Source organism: Scyliorhinus torazame, chromosome 8 (genome assembly GCF_047496885.1).
Source record: "Scyliorhinus torazame isolate Kashiwa2021f chromosome 8, sScyTor2.1, whole genome shotgun sequence".
NCBI lineage: Eukaryota > Metazoa > Chordata > Chondrichthyes > Carcharhiniformes > Scyliorhinidae > Scyliorhinus > Scyliorhinus torazame.
Window position 1 is genome coordinate 248,188,412 of NC_092714.1, and position 20,525 is coordinate 248,208,936.

Sequence of the window (20,525 nt, forward strand, 5' to 3'; positions counted from 1 at the left end):
TGGCCCATCTAGGCCAGGACGCCCCAGGAAACGGCCGCCAAAGGGATCCAGTGTCAGAGGGCAGGAATCACAGGAGTCCACCTCCAGTTCTGCTGTACCATCTGGGGAACCACGTAGACGTAGTCAAAGGGCCCGTAAGGCCAAACAATTAGACACTGAGTAAGTTGGCACGGGTGCAGGGCACAGATGAGCTTTAGGGGCTAGGGCACGTGCATGAACTCCTTTGGTTATTAAAGTCAATGTTACACCTACAGAAGCTGCCTTTGTGCTCTGTCCAAAGTGTGCGGGGGTGTCATGTATGTTGAGCGCAAGTGTGTGTGTGAGGGGTGGTCTTACCTCAGCCCCAGGTGAGTCTGCCCCCTTCCCGCTGGTCCGCCATCAACAACCCCCGGGCAGAGGACGGGACCGTGCGCTGCAGTGTCACAGCCGCATGCAGGGATGGTCCGGGTGGATGGTGGTACTGTGGCCATGGGTCAGACATAGTCCAACGATGTAGAGCCAGGAGCTCACCGCAGGGCGGGTTGTCATCATCCTCCATGGCCTGCGATAGACACGCGTCCACCCGCAACTGTGTGAGCCCGGCCCGTTGTGCCGCAGGTGGATCGGCAATGGGGGGGGGGGGGTGGTGTGCATGCGGGTGGGGTGGGTGGGGTTGGGGAGGGGGGTGAGGGTGCTGGGTGGGTGGATGGGTGGGGGGTGTGGGTGGTCGGCTGTTGCCATGGTGTGCGGTCTGTGGCCATACTACCCGATTACCACGCCCATCCAGTCAGTGAAGCAGGCGTCCATCAGTCTGTCCCGTGCCCGCTGGGCCAGCCGGTAACGGTGGACAGCCACCCACCTGTGTCTACCCCGTCTGCCCTGACCATTACCCCCAGCCCCCTCATCTGGGGAGGACTGCGCCTCTTCCTGCTGCTCCTCCACTCCGCCCTCCTCTGCCTGCGGCACATCGCCCCTCTGCTGGGCTATGTTGTGCAGGACGCAGCACACCACAATGATGCGGCCGACCCTATCTGACCGATACTGGAGGGCGCCCCCAGAGAGGTCCAGGCACCTGAAACGCATCTTCAGCACGCCAAAGCACCTCTCTATCACTCCCCTTGTCGCTACATGGGCATCACTGTAGCGGTTCTCCGCCTCATTGCGTGGCCTCCGTATAGGCGTCATCAGCCACGATCGCAATGGGTAGCCCCTGTCGCCCAGCAACCAGCCCCTCAGCCGGGGATGGCGTCCCTCGTACATGCCGGGGATGGATGACCGCGACAACACGTATGAGTCGTGGACACTGCCTGGGTGACGGGCGCAGACGTGCAGGATCATCATGCGGTGGTCGCAGACCACCTGTACGTTCATCGAATAGGTCCCCTTCCTATTGGTGAACACGGCCCTGTTATCTGCAGGCGCATCCCATCGATCGCGCCCTGGACCATGGGGAACCTGGCCATGGCAGAGAGGCCCACGGCCCGGGCATCTTGGCTGGCCCGGTCCACGGGGAAGCGGATGTAGCGGTGCGCCATGGCATATAGGGCATCTGTCACTGCCCGGATGCACCGGTGCACCGATGTCTGCGATATGCCGGACAGGTCCCCACTCGGTGCCTGGAATGACCCCGTCGCATAAAAGTTCAGGGCCACCGTACCCTTGACGGACACGGGGAGAGGGTGTCCCCCGCCAGTGCCACGCGGTGACAGGTGTGCCAGCAGGTGGCAGATGTGTGCCACGGTTTCCCGCCTCATCCGGAGTCTCCTCCTGCATTCCCGGTCCGTGAGGTCCAGGTATGACTGCCGGGGCCGGTACACACGGGGCGCCCTCGGGTGCCTCCGTTGCCGTGGGGCCGCGACGTCCTCCTCCCCCTCCTCGTCCTGTCGGTCAGGTGTCCCTCCAGCCTGGGCGGCTGCCGCCTGTCCCTCTGCGGCAGCCTGCGCCGCCTCTCTGGCACGCTCCTCCTCCTCCTCCTCCTCCCCCTCCTCATCCAGGGCAACATAGACATGAGCGGCTGCCGCCACAGCAGCCAACATCGCTGGATGATCTGAAAACATGACGGCCTGGTGGGGGGAGGGGAACAACGACATGTCATCATTGCCCATATCCCCTCCTCCCCCCAGCCAGGTGGCATGGACCGCATGGGTCCAACTGTTGGAGGCTGGCACCTGGCCAGGTGGACCAACTCACTTGCCCTCGCATCCCCCCTCCCCGGCACGGACCCCCCCCACCCCAACCTCCACCCCGGCACGGACCCCCCCCCCAAACTCCACCCCAGCACGGACACCCCATCCCCCTCCCCGGCACGGACCCCCCCCACAGCCTCCACCCCGGCACGGACCCCCCATCACCCTCCCCGGCACGGACCCCCCCCCGCAACCTCCACCCCGGCACGGACCGCCCCCCAACCTCCAACCCGGCACGGACCCCCCCCAACCTCCACCCCGGCACGGACACCCCCCTCCCCCTCCCCGGCATGGACCCCCCCCCCCATCCCCCTCCCCGGCACGGACTCCCCCCTCCCCCTCCCCGGAACGGAGCCCCCCCCAACCTCCACCCCGGCTCGGACCCCCCTCCTCAACCTCCACCCCGGCACGGACCCCCCCCCCCAACCTCCACCCCGGAACGGACCCCCCCTCCCCCTCCCCGGCACGGACCCCCCCCAACCTCCACCCCGGCACGGACCCCCCCCCCAACCTCCACCCCGGCACGGACCCCGCCCCCAACCTCCACCCCGGCACGGACCCCCCATCCCCCTCCCCGGCACGGACCCCCCCATCCCCCTCCCCGGCACGGACCCCCCCCGTTCCCCCTCAACGGCACGGACCCCCACCCAACCTCCACCCCGGCACGGACCCCCCCCAACCTCCACCCCAGCACGGACCCCCGATCCCCCTCCCCGGCACGGACCCCCCCCATCCCCCTCCACGGCACAGACCCCCCCTCCCCCTCCCCGGCACGGACCCCCCCCCAACCTCCACCCCGGCACGGACCCCCCCCAACCTCCACCCCGGCACGGAACCCCCCCCTCCCCCGCCCCGGCACGGACCCCCCCCCCTCCCCCTCCCCGGCACGGACCCCCCCTCCCCCTCCCCGGTACGGACCCCCCCCTCCTCCACCCCGGCACGGACCCCCCATCCCCCTCCCCGGCACAGACTCCCCCCTCCCCCTCCCCGGCACGGAGCCCCCCCAACCTCCACCCTGGCACGGAACCCCCCCCAACCTCCACCCCGGCACGGACCCCCCCCCAACCTCCACCCCGGCACGGACCCCCCCCTCCCCCTCCCGGCACGGACCCCCCCCCCCCAACCTCCACCCCGGCACAGAACCCCCCCAACCTCCATCCCGGCACGGACCCCGCCCCCAACCTCCACCCCGGCACGGACCCCGCCCCCAACCTCCACCCCGGCACGGACCCCGCCCCCAACCTCCACCCCGGCACGGACCCCCCCCCAACCTCCACCCCGGCACGGACCCCCCCCCCAACCTCCACCCCGGCACGGACCCCCCCCCCAACCTCCACCCCAGCATGGACCCCCCATCCCCCTCCCCGGCACGGACCCCCCACCCTCCCCCTCCCCGGCACGGACCCCCCCCCCAACCTCCACCCCGGCACGGACCCCCCCACAACCTCCACCCCGGCACGGACCCCCCCCCAACCTCCACCACGGCACGTACCCCCCCCCAACCTCCACCCCGGCACGGACCCCCGATCCCCCTCCCCGGCACGGACCCCCCCATCCCCCTCCACGGCACGGACCCCGCCTCCCCCTCCCCGGCACGGACCCCCCCCCAACCTCCACCCCGGCACGGACCCCCCCCCAACCTCCACCCCAGCACGGGCCCCCCCCCTCCCCCTCCCCGGCACGGACCCCCCCCCCCAACCTCCACCCCGGCACGGACCCCCCCCCAACCTCCACCCCGGCACGGACCCCCTCCCGGCACTCCCCCGCAGCCCTGCCTACTCTAACCACCCCCCGCCGCACACACACACACACAACCCGAGACACACCTCTCCTCACGCATTCAGACTGCGGCCACGCCATCGCCTGCCCAGAGCCAACCCCCCAGGCCGTCACTCACCTCCACGCTGGTCGGCGTGAGCCTGGAGAACAGGGTCACGCCAATGAAAAGGAGGTTTAATTTACGTCGACGTGAACGGTCATCACGTCGACGGGACTTCGGCCCATCCGGAAGGGAGAATATCGGCAGGCCGAAAATCGGCTGCCTTGCGCAGACCCGTGACATTCTCCGCGGCAGCGGCGACATTAACGCCCCGCCGATTTTTCTCCCTTCGGCGACTTCGGCGTGGGCGGGGGCGGGATTCACGGCGGCCAACGGCCATTCTCCGACCCTCTGGGGGGTCGGAGAATGACGCCCCAGGTTTGTAAGACAAACAAACTTAGGTTGTCCTGCTCCAGTTCCTGGTTGGCACAAGCAGACCAACAGTGCTGTGCAGACCTTCCAAATTCAATGCTAATGTTCTTCAAAGTTCCCATTAAGAATGGCTATTGGAGGACAGAGAGGTCAGACTGCTAGGGGTGCTACTCTGAGTTGCAAATGGGACACATCAAATGTAAACAGAATAGAAAGGTAAGCTGTGCAAGGCTGTGCTGTAGGTGGGTGAGAAATGTTTAATGCCGACCTTAGCTGCCCAGTGATTAGTTTTCCTGCCAACTCTGATGCCTCACTCTTTGGCAGTTTAATATCTGTTCTCTAATTCCCGACATTCTATTGTGATCAAGGTAGCAAAAGCCTGGAAATAACTGCTATGCTCACCGTGTGGGATCAACTGATAACTGAATACCTCAAGGAGGAGGAGAGTAAAATTGTCCCCAGAAGCCAAGCGAAATGAGCGCATGGCAACCCGAGCACCCCACCCACCTGCTCGTCTAACTACTGCCTGCCTCACCTGTGACAGAGACGTTCGGCTGTGCATTGGGCTCCTTAGTCAGCTGAGAACTCATTTTTAGTGTGGAAGCAAATCATCCTCAACCGCTAGGGATGCCCAAAAAGACCCGTAAGAAAGAAGTTCAAGGTAACAGGCACTTGTGGAACTATTCAACATCTTCGGGTTTTTTTCCAAGAAAAGGGAACTTAAAAGTTGGAACTCTTTCAAAAAGATCCTGAAGATCATTCCTTTTGAAAAGTCCCAGCAAGTCACATATTCATGCAAATTCTTATGTTTGTCACAGTGAAACAAAAAATACAAGCAAGATAGCAATTACTGAACAGGCAAGCATCACATCCCTATAAAAATCTGGTGTGTTTCTATGGGAGCAGAAACAGGGCATGGTGTGATATTTTGCCAGCTCACAGGCGTATAAACTGTATATCCTCTGGGATGAGAATTATAAGGAGCACGTACAGGAATTTAAACATCTGGCAGCACGGTGGCGCAGTGGTAGCACTGCAGTCTCACAGCGCCGAAGTCCCAGGCTCTGGGTCACTGTCCGTGTGGAGTTTGCACATTCTCCCCGTGTTGGCGTGGGTTTCGCCCCCACAACCCAAAGGTGTGCAAGGTAGGTGGATTGAACACGCTAAATTGCCGCTTAATTGGAAAAAATGAATTGGGTACTCTAAATTTAAATTAAAAGTAAAGGAATTTAAACATTTGGCTGAAATAAATTCAGGAAATGAATTGAATAATTGTTGCCAGCTCAATTGTGAAATCATCGGTGGTCAGGCGCTGGAAGTGATGCCGCAAATCTGTATTTTCTGTTTTTGAAAAGCGCACATTAGTCCTTAATCACAGCTTTATAATTAAAATGATAAGCCCCAAGGGCGGCTGTGGATAGATTTTAATATTCACCCTCAGATGTGGTCTGGACTAACGTATTTTCCCGCTGGCCTCGTGGAAAATGAACGTGGAGGGAATGTTCCAATCGTGCCACCAGTGGGGTAAAGATCAGTTTCACGATGGCCAGCAGACGGTTTCCCAATCCATCATGGCAGGCACCGGTGGAAGATCCCGTGGAAAATTCACACTGTCATAAAACGGTTTTGTTGGGCCTCCCCCCATGCCCGCCTACCGGGGCGTGGAAGAATTCTGCCCTCTGTGCGCAGTTTTCGCTTCTACAAGTACGAAAGGTTATACTTACATCGGAAGCAAAGGTTCACTGATTTGTCCCTGGGATGAGGGGGGTGTCCTGTGATGAGAGGCTGAGTAAATGGAGATTATATTCTCTGCAGTTTAGAAGAATGAGAGGCGATCTCTTGAAATCTAGACAATTCTGAGAGGGCTTGATAGAGTGCACGTTGAGAGACTGTTTCCAATAGTTGGGGCAATCTAAAATACAGGCTCAGAGTCTCAGAATAACGGGCCGATCATTTAGGACGAGATGAGGAATGATTTCTTTACTCAAAGAAGTGCGAATGTTTGGAATGCTCGATCCCAAAGAGTTGTACATGCTCCAACGTTGCATATATTCAATGCGTGGATAGATCGGCTTTTGGCCTCTTGAGGAATTAAGTGACATGAGGAGATTCTGGGACATAACAGTTGCAGCTCAAGATCAGCTATGATGGCATTGAATTGTGGAGCAGGCTCACTGGGCCATGTGGTCTACTCCAGCTCCTATTTCTTATGTTCTTAAGATTGAAGGCATCACTATTTGGTCCTTGACAATGATTCTACATCTTCGCCGTTGATTATCAACTTCAATCTCAACGAGACTGTCTGCAATTTGAGTCTTCATTGAACCCAAGCTGAATGTCCACAACATTTCCACCTCCAAAACATCTCTCCCATTCCCCTTACTTAAATTATCTGCTGCTGAACCCCTCCCTCATTTATGCCATAGTCACCTCCAGAATCTAAGGCTGAAAAGGTTTCTTTGTGAATCTCCTATCCTCCACAAGAGTCCAGCTCATAGAAACTCTTGTTACTCACATCCCATCACATGCCAATCCTTCGCATCAATCCTGGCCTTGCCAACCTGCCTTGAAATCCAACCTACCAAAGTCTCAAGTTTAATATTATTTACTTTGTCCTTGCCTGACCTTGCCACTCCCAATCACTGTGACCCCCATAGCCTTACTAATCCTCTCAGACTCTTTGTTCCTCTAACTGGCTGCTTGTACATACCCCTCTGCCTCTTTGCCCCATCGTTGACAGCCACCCTTTCACTCTCCTTTATCCCCGCACTTGAGCTCCCTCGCACTTTTCCCATTGCCCTGAAACCTTTTGAAATCCAAGCAAAGACCATTTCCTTTGGCCTTTGCTCACAATCTGTCTTTCATCAGTGTCAATTTTCCACCAATCGTCCGCAAAATTCCTCAGGACATTTAACTGAGTAAATGGCAGTATAATAATGCAATTTGTTGTCCTCACAATGGAATGTGCGTGCACTATCAGCCAACTGGATGATGAACAGAGTCATCTGTTAACTCTTTCTGGTGACAACTTACATAGTTCATTAAAAAAAGTCGCACTGTATGAGAGAGACAGTAAACTAGGGTATGTAGTCATCTCCAAGCTGCCAAGAGAGGAGAGCGAAAAACTGAGTACACAAGTTAACATAAATGGGTATATTTAGGGATTCCCAAGCTACCAGCAGCAAAGCGGTGCTCAAGAGTACAGGGTTGAGACCTGTAGGCCCTTTGAGGAAGTTTGTCCTCAACACTCACTGTCTGAAAGGTTGGTTGAGTCAGAAACTCTTATAATATTTTAAGAAGTATTTAGATCGCCACTTGCGCTGCCATAACCTCCAGGGCTATGGGCCAAGCTCTGGAAAATGGGATTAGTGTGGTTAGATCTTTGTGGACACGCTGGGCCAAATGGCTTCCTTCTGTGCTGTAAATGTCTACGAATCTAGAACAACCATTCCTTTCTCGCACAGATTGCGCACCCTGAATTTATTCGATGGAAATGTACTAACTATGCAATAAACAACTATGAACTGAGGCCAAAGTAATCAAATACCAAGTTCGCCTTCAGTCTCAAGGTCAATTGTTTCTTGAACAAAGCACAGCAATGCGAACCAGGTTCTGCCTGTATATTCTATTTAATTAGTCTGACCTACGAGCATTAGAATTCAACTGCACAGTGTATTGTCTGCACTTCAAACAGCGTTTTGTTTCAAAAACAAAACTCCAGAAGATAAGGAAGCAATCACCTTGATCTTATTATCTTGGCGAAATTTTGCACTTCCTGAAATACTTGCGAAAGATTGGGGCATAAAGGGAGGAGTTTCCAACTGAGAGTAAAGTGAAGACAATGATTATTGTACTCTCATTTCAAATTTATGTTTTGCGACACGTACACACTTTGGAAACAAAATAAACAGGGCTTACGCAAGATTGACTCTCCTGTCCCTCAAGAAGGCAATAACCAGGCAACCAGATAAAATTAACTGCATTATTTTCAGTCAGTAACTTGTGTGTGACTGCAAGTATGTCACAAGGCCGTGATATAATTGAGGGATTTAGAGGTGACCTTACACTCAGTTAATTCTCAGGTAAAGCATAAACATTCCCCAAGTGCCTTAAAAACATTTGATTACAACTGAAAATTTTTGATCCGTGTCCGTGATCCCCAGTCATTCGGGATCATCCGAGGCACAGGAGGAGAAACATAACATGTCCCACCTAAACATTTGCGAGTTTATTCCACTCAATTTAGTGCTTTAATTTCCTAGTACTATTTCTAGACACCTAGAATTAGGTTAATAAAAATAAATGATGATTTGTGACATCCCAAAACATATTAAATCATAGAATCTACGACGCAGAGCCAGGTCCTTCAGCCCAAACTGATCCATACCAACCAAAACGTCCATCTACCCGAACCCCGTGTGCCCACATCCCTCTATAGAATCATTGAATCTACAATCAAATACTTTTGAGATGTAGTCACTGTTGGAATAGAGGAAACACGACAGCCAATTTGCACTCATCAAGGTGCCACAAACCACAATGAATGAAATATGGTGTTGTTTGGGGGACAGATATTGGTCACTACATGAGGGGAACTGCACTGCTCTTCCTTGAAGATGCCATGGCATCCAACTGGGAAAGAATTGATCGAATGTCTCACCCAAAAAGACTGGCTGTCGTGCACTGGAAGGAAAAGAAAGCCATTCAAAACATATTGAAAACCTACCTATATTTTATTTTCACACCCCGTTTGCTACAGCCCAACTGGTTTAGTTGGTACTGCTCCTACCACTGAGCTGATGGGGTTAGGGTTCAAGTCCCTCTCCAGTCTCGTTGATCACGGAAGGAGTTTCATTAGTTTTGGAAGTGGATGGTCCATCTAGGCCTTCTCCTGAGGTCCCCTGCATTACAGATGCCTGTCTTCAACAATTCAATGCATTGCATGTGATAACAAGAAACAGTTGAAGGCATTAGATACTGCAAAGGCTATGGACCCTGACAACATTCCAGCAACTGCTCCAGAACTAGCTGCCCCCTTCCCCAAACTGTTCAGTACGGCTACAACATTCCATCATAAGGTCAGAAGTGGGGATGCTTGTTGCTGATTCGTCACTCCTCAGATGCTGAAACATCCTGTTCATTTGCAGCAAGACCTGGGCAACATTCAGGCTGAGGCTGTTAAGTGGGCTGAGAAGGCATGAGCACCTCCTTTGGGTACCTAAGGAAGAGAGTTTTTGACGACTGCCACACCCATGCTGACACCAGGATCCTCGCCTACAAAGTGTTTGTCCTCCCAACTCTTCTATACGGCTCAGAAACCTGGACTACATACAGACTCCACCTGAAGGCCCTGGATTGGTAACATCAACGCTGCATGAGATAGATTCTCCAAATCAGCTGGGAGGACGGGCGTACTAACATCAGCGTCCCTGAAGGAGCGAAGAGGACCAGCACTGAGCCATGATCATCCAAACTCAACTCCGCTGGGCCAGCCATTCGCTTAGGAGTCCCAACCGCCAAAGCAAATCTTCTTTATCCAGCTCAAGGAAGGCTCCAAACAAGAGGAAAACAAAGGAAGCGATTCAAAGACACCCTGAGGGCTTATCTCAAGAAATGCAACATAGATGTCAACGCCTGACACCTTGCTCAGAGGAGACCCATTTGGAGGGACCTCCTGATTGAAGGGACACAATTCTTTGAGGATACGCAATGGCAAGAGGCCCAGTAAAGGAACCTGGGAAAGGAATACCAACGATCTGGAGTCCAAGGCGTGACCCTACCTACTGGAAACACCTGCCAAGTGCGCAGTTGAAGATTCAGCTAGGATCAGGCTCATCAGCCATGCAAGAACCCTCAGCACCCATGGCCAGTAACACGGAGTTTCTTAGTTGGACACTCTTACTCGGTAGCGAGTGATCGCCGGAGAAGAGGGAAGCGATAAGTGGTAAATAATATTTGAACCTCACAAGCACCAGGCAATGAACACCTTGAAGAAAAGAGGGCCTAATCATCATCCCTTGACATTCAATGGCATTACTGCCACTGAATAGCCCACTCTCAACACCCTGGGGGTTACCATTGTCCAGAACCGAACTGGGCCAGCCATGTAAATACTGTTGCTACAAGAACAGGTCTGAGGCTAGGACTCCACCGGTGAATAACTCACCTCCTGAATCCTCAAAACCTGTACACCATCCCCAAGACACAAGTCTTTGGGCAGCACGGTAGAACAGTGGTTAGCACTGCTGCTTCACAGCACCAGGGTCCCAGGTTCGATTCCCCGCTAGGTCACTGTCTGCGCGGAATCTGCACGTTCTCCCCGTGTCTGCGTGGGTTTCCTCCAGGTGGTCCGGTTTTCTCCCACAAGTCCCTAAAGACGTGCTGTTAGGTGAATTCGACATTCTGAATTCTCCCTCAGTGTACCTGAACAGGCACTGGAGTGTGGCAACTGGGGGATTTTCACAGTAACTTCATTGCAGTGTTAATGTAAGCCTGCTTGCGACAATAATAAAGACTATTATTACTCACTTACCTGGATGAGTTCAACTCCAACAACATCCAAGAAGCTCAATGCTCTAGGGCAAAGTAACCTGTTTGATTGGCACCCCATCTACCACCTCCAACATCATTCCTTCCACCACTGATGCATAGTGGCAACAGTGTGTACCAGCTACAGGATGCATCGCAACAACTCACCAAGGCTACTTTGATACCAACTGTGACCTCTACCATGTAGAAGGACAAGGGCAGCAGATGTTTGGGAGAATGACCACCTGCAAATTCCCCTCCAAGCCACAAAACCTCCTGACTTGGAGATACATCAATGTTCCTTCACAGTCGCTGGGTCAAAATCCTGGTACTCACCCCCAACCCCGTAACAGCACTATTGGTGTATCAATGCCACATTTGGCAGGAGTGGTTCAAAATGCGGTTCACCACCACCTTCTCTAGGGGAATTAGAAAGGGGCAATAAATGCTGGCCTGACCACTAATGCCCACATTCTGTGAAACAGTATTTTTTTAAAAACAATCACAGAGTCATTCTGGGCAATGTGCTGCGAGGTCAGCGCTCAATTTACATCTGTTTCCCTTAAATGATCTGATAACTCAAAATATTCACAGACTGCTGAGAAAAATCAACAAAAATAATTTTGTGAATTTCTGGTAGCTGGTTGTTACATTCGAGGGCATAAAGGGCTGGAATCTTTTTAAAATTACAGCAACTTCCTCATTTCTCTTGAAACAATCATTCAAAACCACCTTTTGACAGGCAAACAATTCAACGTTGATGACATTTGCAGGAAACATGACCTTCCCTTGACTCTGTGCAAATCCTTAATGTCTCAAACATCAACCAGGTTGTTAAAACTACTCAAATAAAAGCAAAATACTGCGAATGTTGGACATCTGAAATAAAAACTGAAAATTCTGGATAAATTCCGCAGCTCTGGCAGCATCTGTGGAGAAACAGAGAGCGTGACTTTCCCACCGCGTCGTGCCCAGTGAATCGCGGGAGAGCCCCAAATCAGGATCCGTGCCAGGTGCAAACTCGGCGCCATCTGGATCACACGCTTGCTGGGTGTGATTAATTTGAATATCTAAACGTCGTATTCGCCTGGCGCCCGGGGGTTAACTGCCGCATCTGCGAGGCCTCAACCAGACGCCGTGTGGCACTGGTTTCCACAATCGTGGACCAGGCGTGTTGGCACCTCTGGGGATCACACAGGCCATTAAAGCCCCTTGAGTGGTCAGAAACAGGACAGGCTATACCCTGGCACCCCCGGGCACCTTAGCACTGGTATCCTGGCAGTAACATTGAGCCAGGTTGGCACTGTCAAGGATCAAGATCTGATGAGCCATGTAAAGGGAGAGAGTCTGAGGGGGCCAAAGAAAGGTTGGGGGGATGAAGTGGGGGGGGGGGGGGGGGGGGTCCTTAAAGCGAGGTGTCCTGAAAGTGTGTGTGTGTGGGTGTAGAGATCGTGGCGGCCATTCAAAATGGCTCCCCCGTGTTTGCGTGGGTTTCGCCCCCACAACCCAAAGATGTGCAGGATAGGTGGATTGCCATGCTAAATTGCCCCTTAATTGGAAAAAATGAATTGGGTACTCTAAATTTAAAAAATAAATGGCACCCCAATCTTTGAGGAGCCACACTTCGCCAAACGCTCCCGAAACCGGGCTTGGAAATGTTTCTGGTGAATCGCACCCAGAATTAAAGTTTCAGATCTGAATGATCCTTCTGCACAACTGAGAAGTGATCCTTCCGTAGAAGGATCATTTAGGTCCAAAACGTTAGCTCTGGGTTTCTCTCTCCGTAGATACTGCCAGGCCTGCTGAGGTTATCCAGCATTTTCTGCTTTCATTTATGTTAAGCTAGTCAAGCAGATCAGAGGAAACTCATATTTTTGGAATTGTGTTGTGTTTTACGCCAGATGTAGCTGCTCATTTTTCAACCGAGAAATGGACTGGATTCGCTCCCGGCGGGATTCTCCATTTTGCCAGCGCCCGGGGGTTTCCCGACAGCGTGGGGCTGCCCCACAATGGGAAATCCCATTGACCGGCAGGTGTAATGGAGAACCCCGCCGGCTGGTCGGGGCAGAAATGTGGCGGGGCGGAGAATTCAGCTCATGATTTGTTAAATGTAACAGTTCTGAGCTAGGCTTCCTTCCCCACTTTGTGGGTGTGACCCACTGAGTACCCTGCAGCTCACGCCTTGTCCGTCAAAGATCTGCCTCCTCTCTGCTCTACCTCTGATCTCACTGCCACCAAAGACAACCAAATATTCTCGCTGTGGAGTATTTGTTGGAGTACCCACTCCTGTCATTTTTCACTCTCAGCTCCGCCCTTGCTGGTCTGATATCTCACGTCAGGCTAATGCAGTCTGCTAAGTGCCTCCACAGCCTCCTTACAGCCCTATTCTCTCCCATCTCAAAGCCCTTGTTATTTTACTAGGATGAGGTATGAGTCATTCCTCTGTAATAGATCTTAACAGTCAAGATACTGCAAATGTACTTTTTTAGATTACTGATAGGAAGCTCCACCTTAACATTAATCAACAGAATGGGTGCAGGACTCACTACTGTACAAATACACACAACGGCAAAATTGGTTGTGCTTCTTTTTTTGAAGGTTACATAATCAAACAATGGGGTTTGCTCTGCTGCCTTTGCTGTTGCGTTGAACACCTGCCAGTACAGACGAAGCCAGTAAGGCCACTGAAAGCAGTGACGTAAGATGCTGGGAGAGAGGGTAGGAGGAAGATTAAATATTCTCTAGTTGTTATCCCCATTTAAGTTTCACTGCATTGTTTCAGGTGTTCACACTCAGCTCTTCACCTTCCATATGTATGCTAAATTATTCATAGTATTTTGAAGGTTATTGTGGTAAATCAAAATTACTGTTTCCTCAAAAGTTAAAAAATGTATTTTTCACTACTCCAAACATTAAATGGAAGCACTTTACCGCAAAGCCACTTCTCTCTTCTCATGATAAAGAATTATTTTTTGAACCTATGGGTCAACGATGTTAACTTGCAAGCCATAATAATTTCTCCATTGTGATCTCTCTCATTTTGTCCTTGGGCTGATAAGTGCTCCTTTCCCTTAAAAATAAAATGTTTTTTTGTTGAGAGGAAGTAATGTGCTTTCTAACATCTAAGGGCATTACAAACATTAAATCAAGTAATTGATCACTTTAATAACACTGGTTCAACTTCAACGACCAAAATAAAAGCAAACTATGCCCAAGAAAATAATGGACCTGATTGCGCTGTAGAAATAGTGGTTAGGCTAATCCCTTAAAACTAAATGAGACAGAAAATTCAGGTGACCACCCACGTGAGCAGGTAAATGTGAAAATCAGGAATGTTGCCTGAATGTATCTGGTTCTCCAACAGCTGCACGAGAATAATAATAATAGTAATCCTTGTTGTCACAAGTAGACTTACATTAACACTGTAATGAAGTTACTGTGAAAAGCCCCTAGTCGCCACATTCCGGCACCTGTTCGGGTACACAGAAGGAGAATTCCAAATTACCTAACAGCACGTCTTTCGGGACTTACGGGAGGAAACCGGAGCACCTGGAGGAAACCCACGCAGGCACAGGGAGAAAGTGCAAACTCCACACAGACAGTCACCTCAGGCCGGAATTGAACAAATTTAACTATTTTACTCGCTGAAAATACTTTATTGTGGCCCAGGAATAATACTTGGACTGAACACTGGACTGCATTCCTAACCTCCACAATATTTCAACAACTTGTATTTATATAGCACCTTTAATATAACAAAATGTTCCAATGCACTTACATAAAAACATACATAGAAAATAGAAGAAGGCAGAGGCCATTTGGCACTTCGAGCCTGCTCCGTCATTCATTATGATCATAGCTGCTCATCACGTTTAATATCCTGATCCAGCCTTCTCCCCATTTCCCTTCATTCCCTTTAGCCCCAAGAGCTATATCTAATGCCTTCTTGAAATTACAAAACATTTTGGCCTCAACTACTTTCTGTGGTAGTGAATTCCACAGATTCGTCACTGTCTGGGTGAAAGAATTTCTCCTCACCTTCGTCCTAAAAGGTTCTCTGATCCTAAACTGACCCAATCGTTCTGGACTGTGAGATCTATGAGGTAGATACTCATCGAGACCTTGGTGTCCTCGTGCATCAGTTGCTGAAAGTAAGTGTCTCTGCACTCCCTCCATAGCAAGAATCATAGAATTTACAGTGCAGAAGGAGGCCATTCGGCCCATCCAGTCTGCACCGGCTCTTGGAAAGTGCACCCTACCCAAGCCCACACCACCTTATCCCCATAACCCAGTAACCCCACTCAACCAACACTAAGGGCAGTTTTGGACGCTAAGGGCAATTTAGCATGGCCCATCCACCTAACCTGCACATCTTTGGACTGTGGGAGGAAACCGGAGCACCCGGAGGAAACCCACGCACACGCGGGGAGAACGTGCAGACTCCGCACAGACAGTGACCCAGCCGGGAATCGAATCTGGGACCCTGGAGCTGTGAAGCAATTGTGCTAACCACTATGCTACCGTGCTGCCCTTCCAAGGACAACCTTCCTCCGATAAGGACACCAAAACTGCACACAATAAAAAGTGAGATGCGGCGGAACTACTTCTCGCAGAAGGTGGATTGTGTGGAACTCGCTGCCCCACAGTGCGGTGGAGTCTGAATCATTAAATGGTTTCAGGAAGGAGATAGGTATATTTCCAATTTTAAAACGGGTTAAAGGGATATGGGGAACAGGCGGGGAGATGGATTTGAGCCCAGGAAGAGATCAGTCATGATCTGATTGAATGGTGGAGCAGGTTTGATGGGCTGAATTGCCGACTTCTGCTCCTAATTCCTATGTTCCTTTGTTCTTATAGACAGGAACTATTACCATTGATGGATAGACTGAGAACCAGAGGGTGTAGATTTCAAGTAATTGGTAAAATAACCAAAGGCGACATGAAAATCTTTTTTAAGCAGCAAGTACTTGTTTTTTTAATTCTTTCGTGAGCACGGCATCACTGGTTGTCATTTATTGTCTATTCCTAATTTCCCTGAAACTGAATGATTCACTGGGCCATTTCAGAGTCATAGATCAAAGATCATCATAGAATTTACAGTGCAGAAGGAGGCCATTTGGCCAATCGAGTCTGCACCGGCTCTTGGAAAGAGCACCCTACTTAAGCCTACACCTCCACCCTATCCCCGTAACCCAGTAACCCCATCTAGCCTTTTTGGACACTAAGGGCAATTTAGCAATCCACCAATCCACCTAACCCGCACATCTTTGGACTGTGGGAGAAAACCTGAGCCCCGGAAGAAACCCACGCAGTCACGGGGAGAATGTGCAGACTCTGCCCAGTGACCGAAGCCAGGAATCGAATCTAGGACCCTGGAGCTGTGAAACAACTGCGCTAACCACTGTGCTACCATGCTACTGAGTCAACCACATTGCTGTGGATCTGGAGTCATATATAGGCCAGACTCGGTAAGGATGGCAGATTTCTCTCTCAAAATAACATTAGAATCATAGAATCACTACAGTTCAGAAGGAGGCCAGATGGGCCTTTACTACAATAGGTTTCATGGTCATTATTTTTATTGAATTCAAATGTTACCATTTGCTGTGGTGGAATTTGGAACTCAGTTCCAATCCCCACAGCAGCACCTTAGGTCTCTGGTTTACTAGTCCAGTGACAATCCCACTACTCCTACCTGGAGTGCACTGCCTGAGAGGGTAGCAGAGCCAGATTCAATTGTGGCTTTTAAAAGGTTAAGCACCTGAGGGAAAAATATTGCAGGGCTATAGGGAAAGGGCTGAGGGGTAGGACCAGCTAACTTGTTCATGCAGCGAGTCAACTTAAATTTAAGGAGGAGATGGACAGATTTTTAATTAGCAATGGGTTGAAGGGTTATGGAGAACGGGCAGGAAAGTGAAGTTGGGGCCAAGATGAGATCAGCCATGATCATATTGAATGGTGGAGGGGCTAAATTGCCAACTCCTGCTCCTTGTTCTTATGTATCCAGTGGACTTCCTGACCTCCTCCTGTGTTGCGCCCATTCTGTGATTCCTGTGTTAATCAATGGCTGGAGAAGTGTCAATAAATGTGTATGGTTGGCCAAAGGTTAGGCAATGGGGTGTGTTGGAAAGTACATTGTAAGTGAAAGGGTGCCAGTGAAGGGACAAGAGAAAATGTCTATTTCGAGGGGCAGGCACAATAGGGAATCGGGGTTAGACGGAAGGTGAGGCTGTGCATAATATGTGCAGGAAGGAAATGACGAGAGATAGCCTTGTCAGCACTCATGACTCTAGAAGATTGCAACATATTTTTATGTATATAGTAAAGGGGGCGGTTTAGAGAAGATACAAAAGCAGTATTTTCAAAAGAGAGGGTGTGGGCAGCAGAAGGAAATCAGAGGATGAGGAGATCCACAAGTTGATGGAAAAAAAAGGAGGACAAAGATCTAAGCATGGGACTTGGTTGTGGGAGGAGGGTATGGAAACTGGTGTCAGTTTACAACAAATGTTTGAAAGGAAGGCTAAGAGAGATGGTACAGTGTGAGTTAATCAAAATGATGAGTTGCCAGAGCAGTCAGGCAGAAGGGGGAAGAGACCAAGGTGCGACATGGCGACAAAGGGGCACTCCCCGAGTGTGGGAGTTTGGGCAGGGCAGCCAGAGGAAAGTGCAGCCAGGGCCATAAAGCTTCGGTTTAGGTCACAGTGTCCATACCTGGGAATCAAATTTCAGTCAAGGGCCAGGAAGCAAGTAGACAGCAGCAAAAAGCAGAGATCATTCAACAGCAGCATGTGAGCAAACGTCCAGCACGGGTTGGCACAAACAAGTAAATCAGAAATGTCTAAGCGGACTTAGAAAAATTCCAACCAGAGAAAGCAGAGCCTCAGCAGCAAGTGACAGCAGCAGCCCAAAGAGAATATAATGCCAGTGGAAAGAGATGGCCAAGGAAGCCACTGTACAAGCAAAAGCCAGCGTGACTCTCACCCGAGAGAACTTCTGTTTTTTCCTCAGTCTATACTTTGCCGAATTTATTTCCAAAATACATGGAATAGATTCTGTTTTTAAACAACCTCAATAGAATGTGATTGAATTCATCAGTAGACATTATTTATACTTCACAAGCTAATCCTCCTTTCTTTCCCAACCCCCTGCATCTTCATTTAAATTCACCTAAATAGGAAAGATGGATAATAATGAGCTTTTAATAAGACTTGAATTAGAAATCTGAATTTGAACAACTCCACCCTAAAGTTACAAACATACCGTGGAGCTTGTACTGCAGAGAGAGAGAGGAGAAAGAGCGAGTTCAGGGCAGGAAAGATGGAGGGTGGGGTTCTCCATTTCTGAGACTAAGTGTTGACGCCAACTCAAAATTCGTGGACTTTCATGACTGAAAATCTGGCAGCTCGACCAGTTCTGCTGCTACTGTTGAGGGGCTGGCACCGGTGCCGCGTGGAACATAATCGATTCCAATGGAAAACGGTGAGGGATTCGTCGGGTCCGTGATTGACACTCGGGAGGCTGACAAGCTGCAGCCGCATATACGCATTACACTCCCCAAACACACATATCCCAGCCAACAAGGTGGCACTGGTTGTGCTGGAGGGTACCCATACAGCTGATGGGTCGGCTATACGACCTGTGGCACTAAATTCAAAGTGGGCTGTTGGCAGTGTGCGCAGCTGCAAGGCCACCTTGCCAACTGTGGTCCATGCTCTCCCCCCCCCCCCCCCCCACTACTTCCCCCGGCCCTGGCAGAAGACCCCCGGCCAGCGGCACAACTGTTAGCAAACTATAGTAATGTTGGACACTTTCCGTACCCCCTCGCCCTTCCTCAGCAGCCACAGCGCCAGTTTCACAATTTTAAAAGCAGGAGCGAAATTCTCCATCCCGCCCCGCCACATTTCTGCCCCGACCCACCGGCGGGATGCTCCGTTACACCGGCCGGTCAATGGGGTTTCCCATTGTGGGGCAGCCCCACGCCGTCGGGAAACCCCCGGGCGCCGGCAAAACGGAGACACCCGCCGGCGGAGAATGACGCCCCAGAAGTGAACTGTGCCGTCGGGAACTTGGCCCATCGGAGGCGGAGAATCGCGGAGGCCCCGGAGGATACCGGGTCGGACCCGCTAATGATATGCAAACGGTGTTTACTGTACGTGCGTTCTGGGATGCATTGACGCTACTGTTGAGGTGCTGGGGTGTTGCGATTTGGCATCAAATCGACGCCTGCCACGATTTGGGGGTCGGAACCGATTCTCCGCCCCAATCGCCTTTCCCAATTTTGGTGTCTGCTAGCAGAGAATTCTCCCCCATATTATCCGTATAACCACCTAGACAGGTGAAATATGCCTCAAAAGGTTAATTCTATCATTTGGACTGGGGAGATCTCCAGCCCAAAAATAAAATTATGCCACAGGAAAAGAGAATAAGGCACCTTCAAAGAAACCTTAACGCCTGCTTTATTTGATTTAGGGGAAATAAAGAGAGTACTTTACACTGGTTCGGAGTGACTCATGCAACGTCAAGCGGTTTCAAAAAATCTCTATGGAAATCAGAGATCATCACGATTTGCCGAACCGATTCTCAGTGAACATGTGCACGGTGTAGTGCGTTCTGTCAGACATAGAGAAATGCCCCTCAACAGCGTGTTCAATCTCCAGGTGATTACAACTGTTCTGCTGTGCAGTGTCATCAGGAACTGGTCACCATTATCTGGAGCACTCCCAGTCACCTGCTAGTCGGGCTTGGGACGAATATCCAGCAGGTGTGACCTATAGTAACCCCAGTGACTGCCCCTGTCGCTCACAGCAACCTTGCAATTTTTTTTTTTAAATGAGGGCTACATGGCTCTCATGCCGCTAGCTGAGATCGCATTTTATTCCCATTGATGTTTTGTAAAACCGGCAGTATTTTAAAACGACCATTTCTACATAAAACCTTCCTAAAGATCACAAAAGATAACAATGTATCAGAAGACTAAGGATCAATATGTAACAACGTGTTTTTGGATATTTTTATACAATCCTGCCAACAAAATAAGAACATAGGGCGTAAGATGTTTTTTAAACAAACCAAGTCCCCCAAAAATACAAACAAAGGATCAGATAGATCAGCCCGCATAGACCTCACACAGTACGTTGCAAATTGTAATCCATAATTCTATATACATTGGACTGGGGAGATCTGGGTTTGATTATGTCAGCTTTCATCCCAGGGTGTGTTATTTTTTTTGGGAGGAAGGTTAATAAGTGTAACTGGCTAAGGTTGCTATCTGGAAAAGTCAGAAAAAAGATAGAGACTCACATGTAACGTTTGTTCCCGTCTTCACGTTCTGCCCATGTCCATGTTCAGGTTCAAACTCTCATTCATGAAGCAAGGAGTAAGTAGGGTTGATGATTGACAGCTAGCTGGACCAATTGCTGTTAGCTATCGGGTTGTGGCGTTATGCACTGTGTCCAACCAGAGGCTGCAACACCGGCTAAGTGACAGTAACATTGCCCACTCATAGCAAATGGGAGAAATGCCTGTCTGTCCCTTTGCTTTTCAAGAACCCACGCTGTCAAGGGGGTAATCTTTTATGCCCTAGTCGGTGTGATTCCCGCATGGTGAAATTGTTACTTCCTGTTGCACGGTGGCAGTTTTTC

At 50.9% G+C, this 20,525-nt stretch overlaps 1 protein-coding gene across 5 annotated transcripts in view; it reads right to left on the reverse strand.

The window, feature by feature from the left end:
- The window catches only part of slco4a1 (solute carrier organic anion transporter family, member 4A1), a 216,766-nt gene extending 196,443 nt beyond the window's left edge, over positions 1 to 20,323 (reverse strand). For 2 of the 5 annotated variants that reach the window (XM_072515069.1, XM_072515065.1), the window contains exon 1: positions 20,185 to 20,246. The gene's annotated coding sequence lies outside the window, so the exon portion shown is untranslated. Of the gene's footprint in view, positions 1 to 20,184 lie in introns of all 5 variants that reach the window. The other 3 variants (XM_072515064.1, XM_072515068.1, XM_072515066.1) reach the window with 3 other exon arrangements.
- Between the last annotated feature and the right edge of the window lie 202 nt (positions 20,324 to 20,525).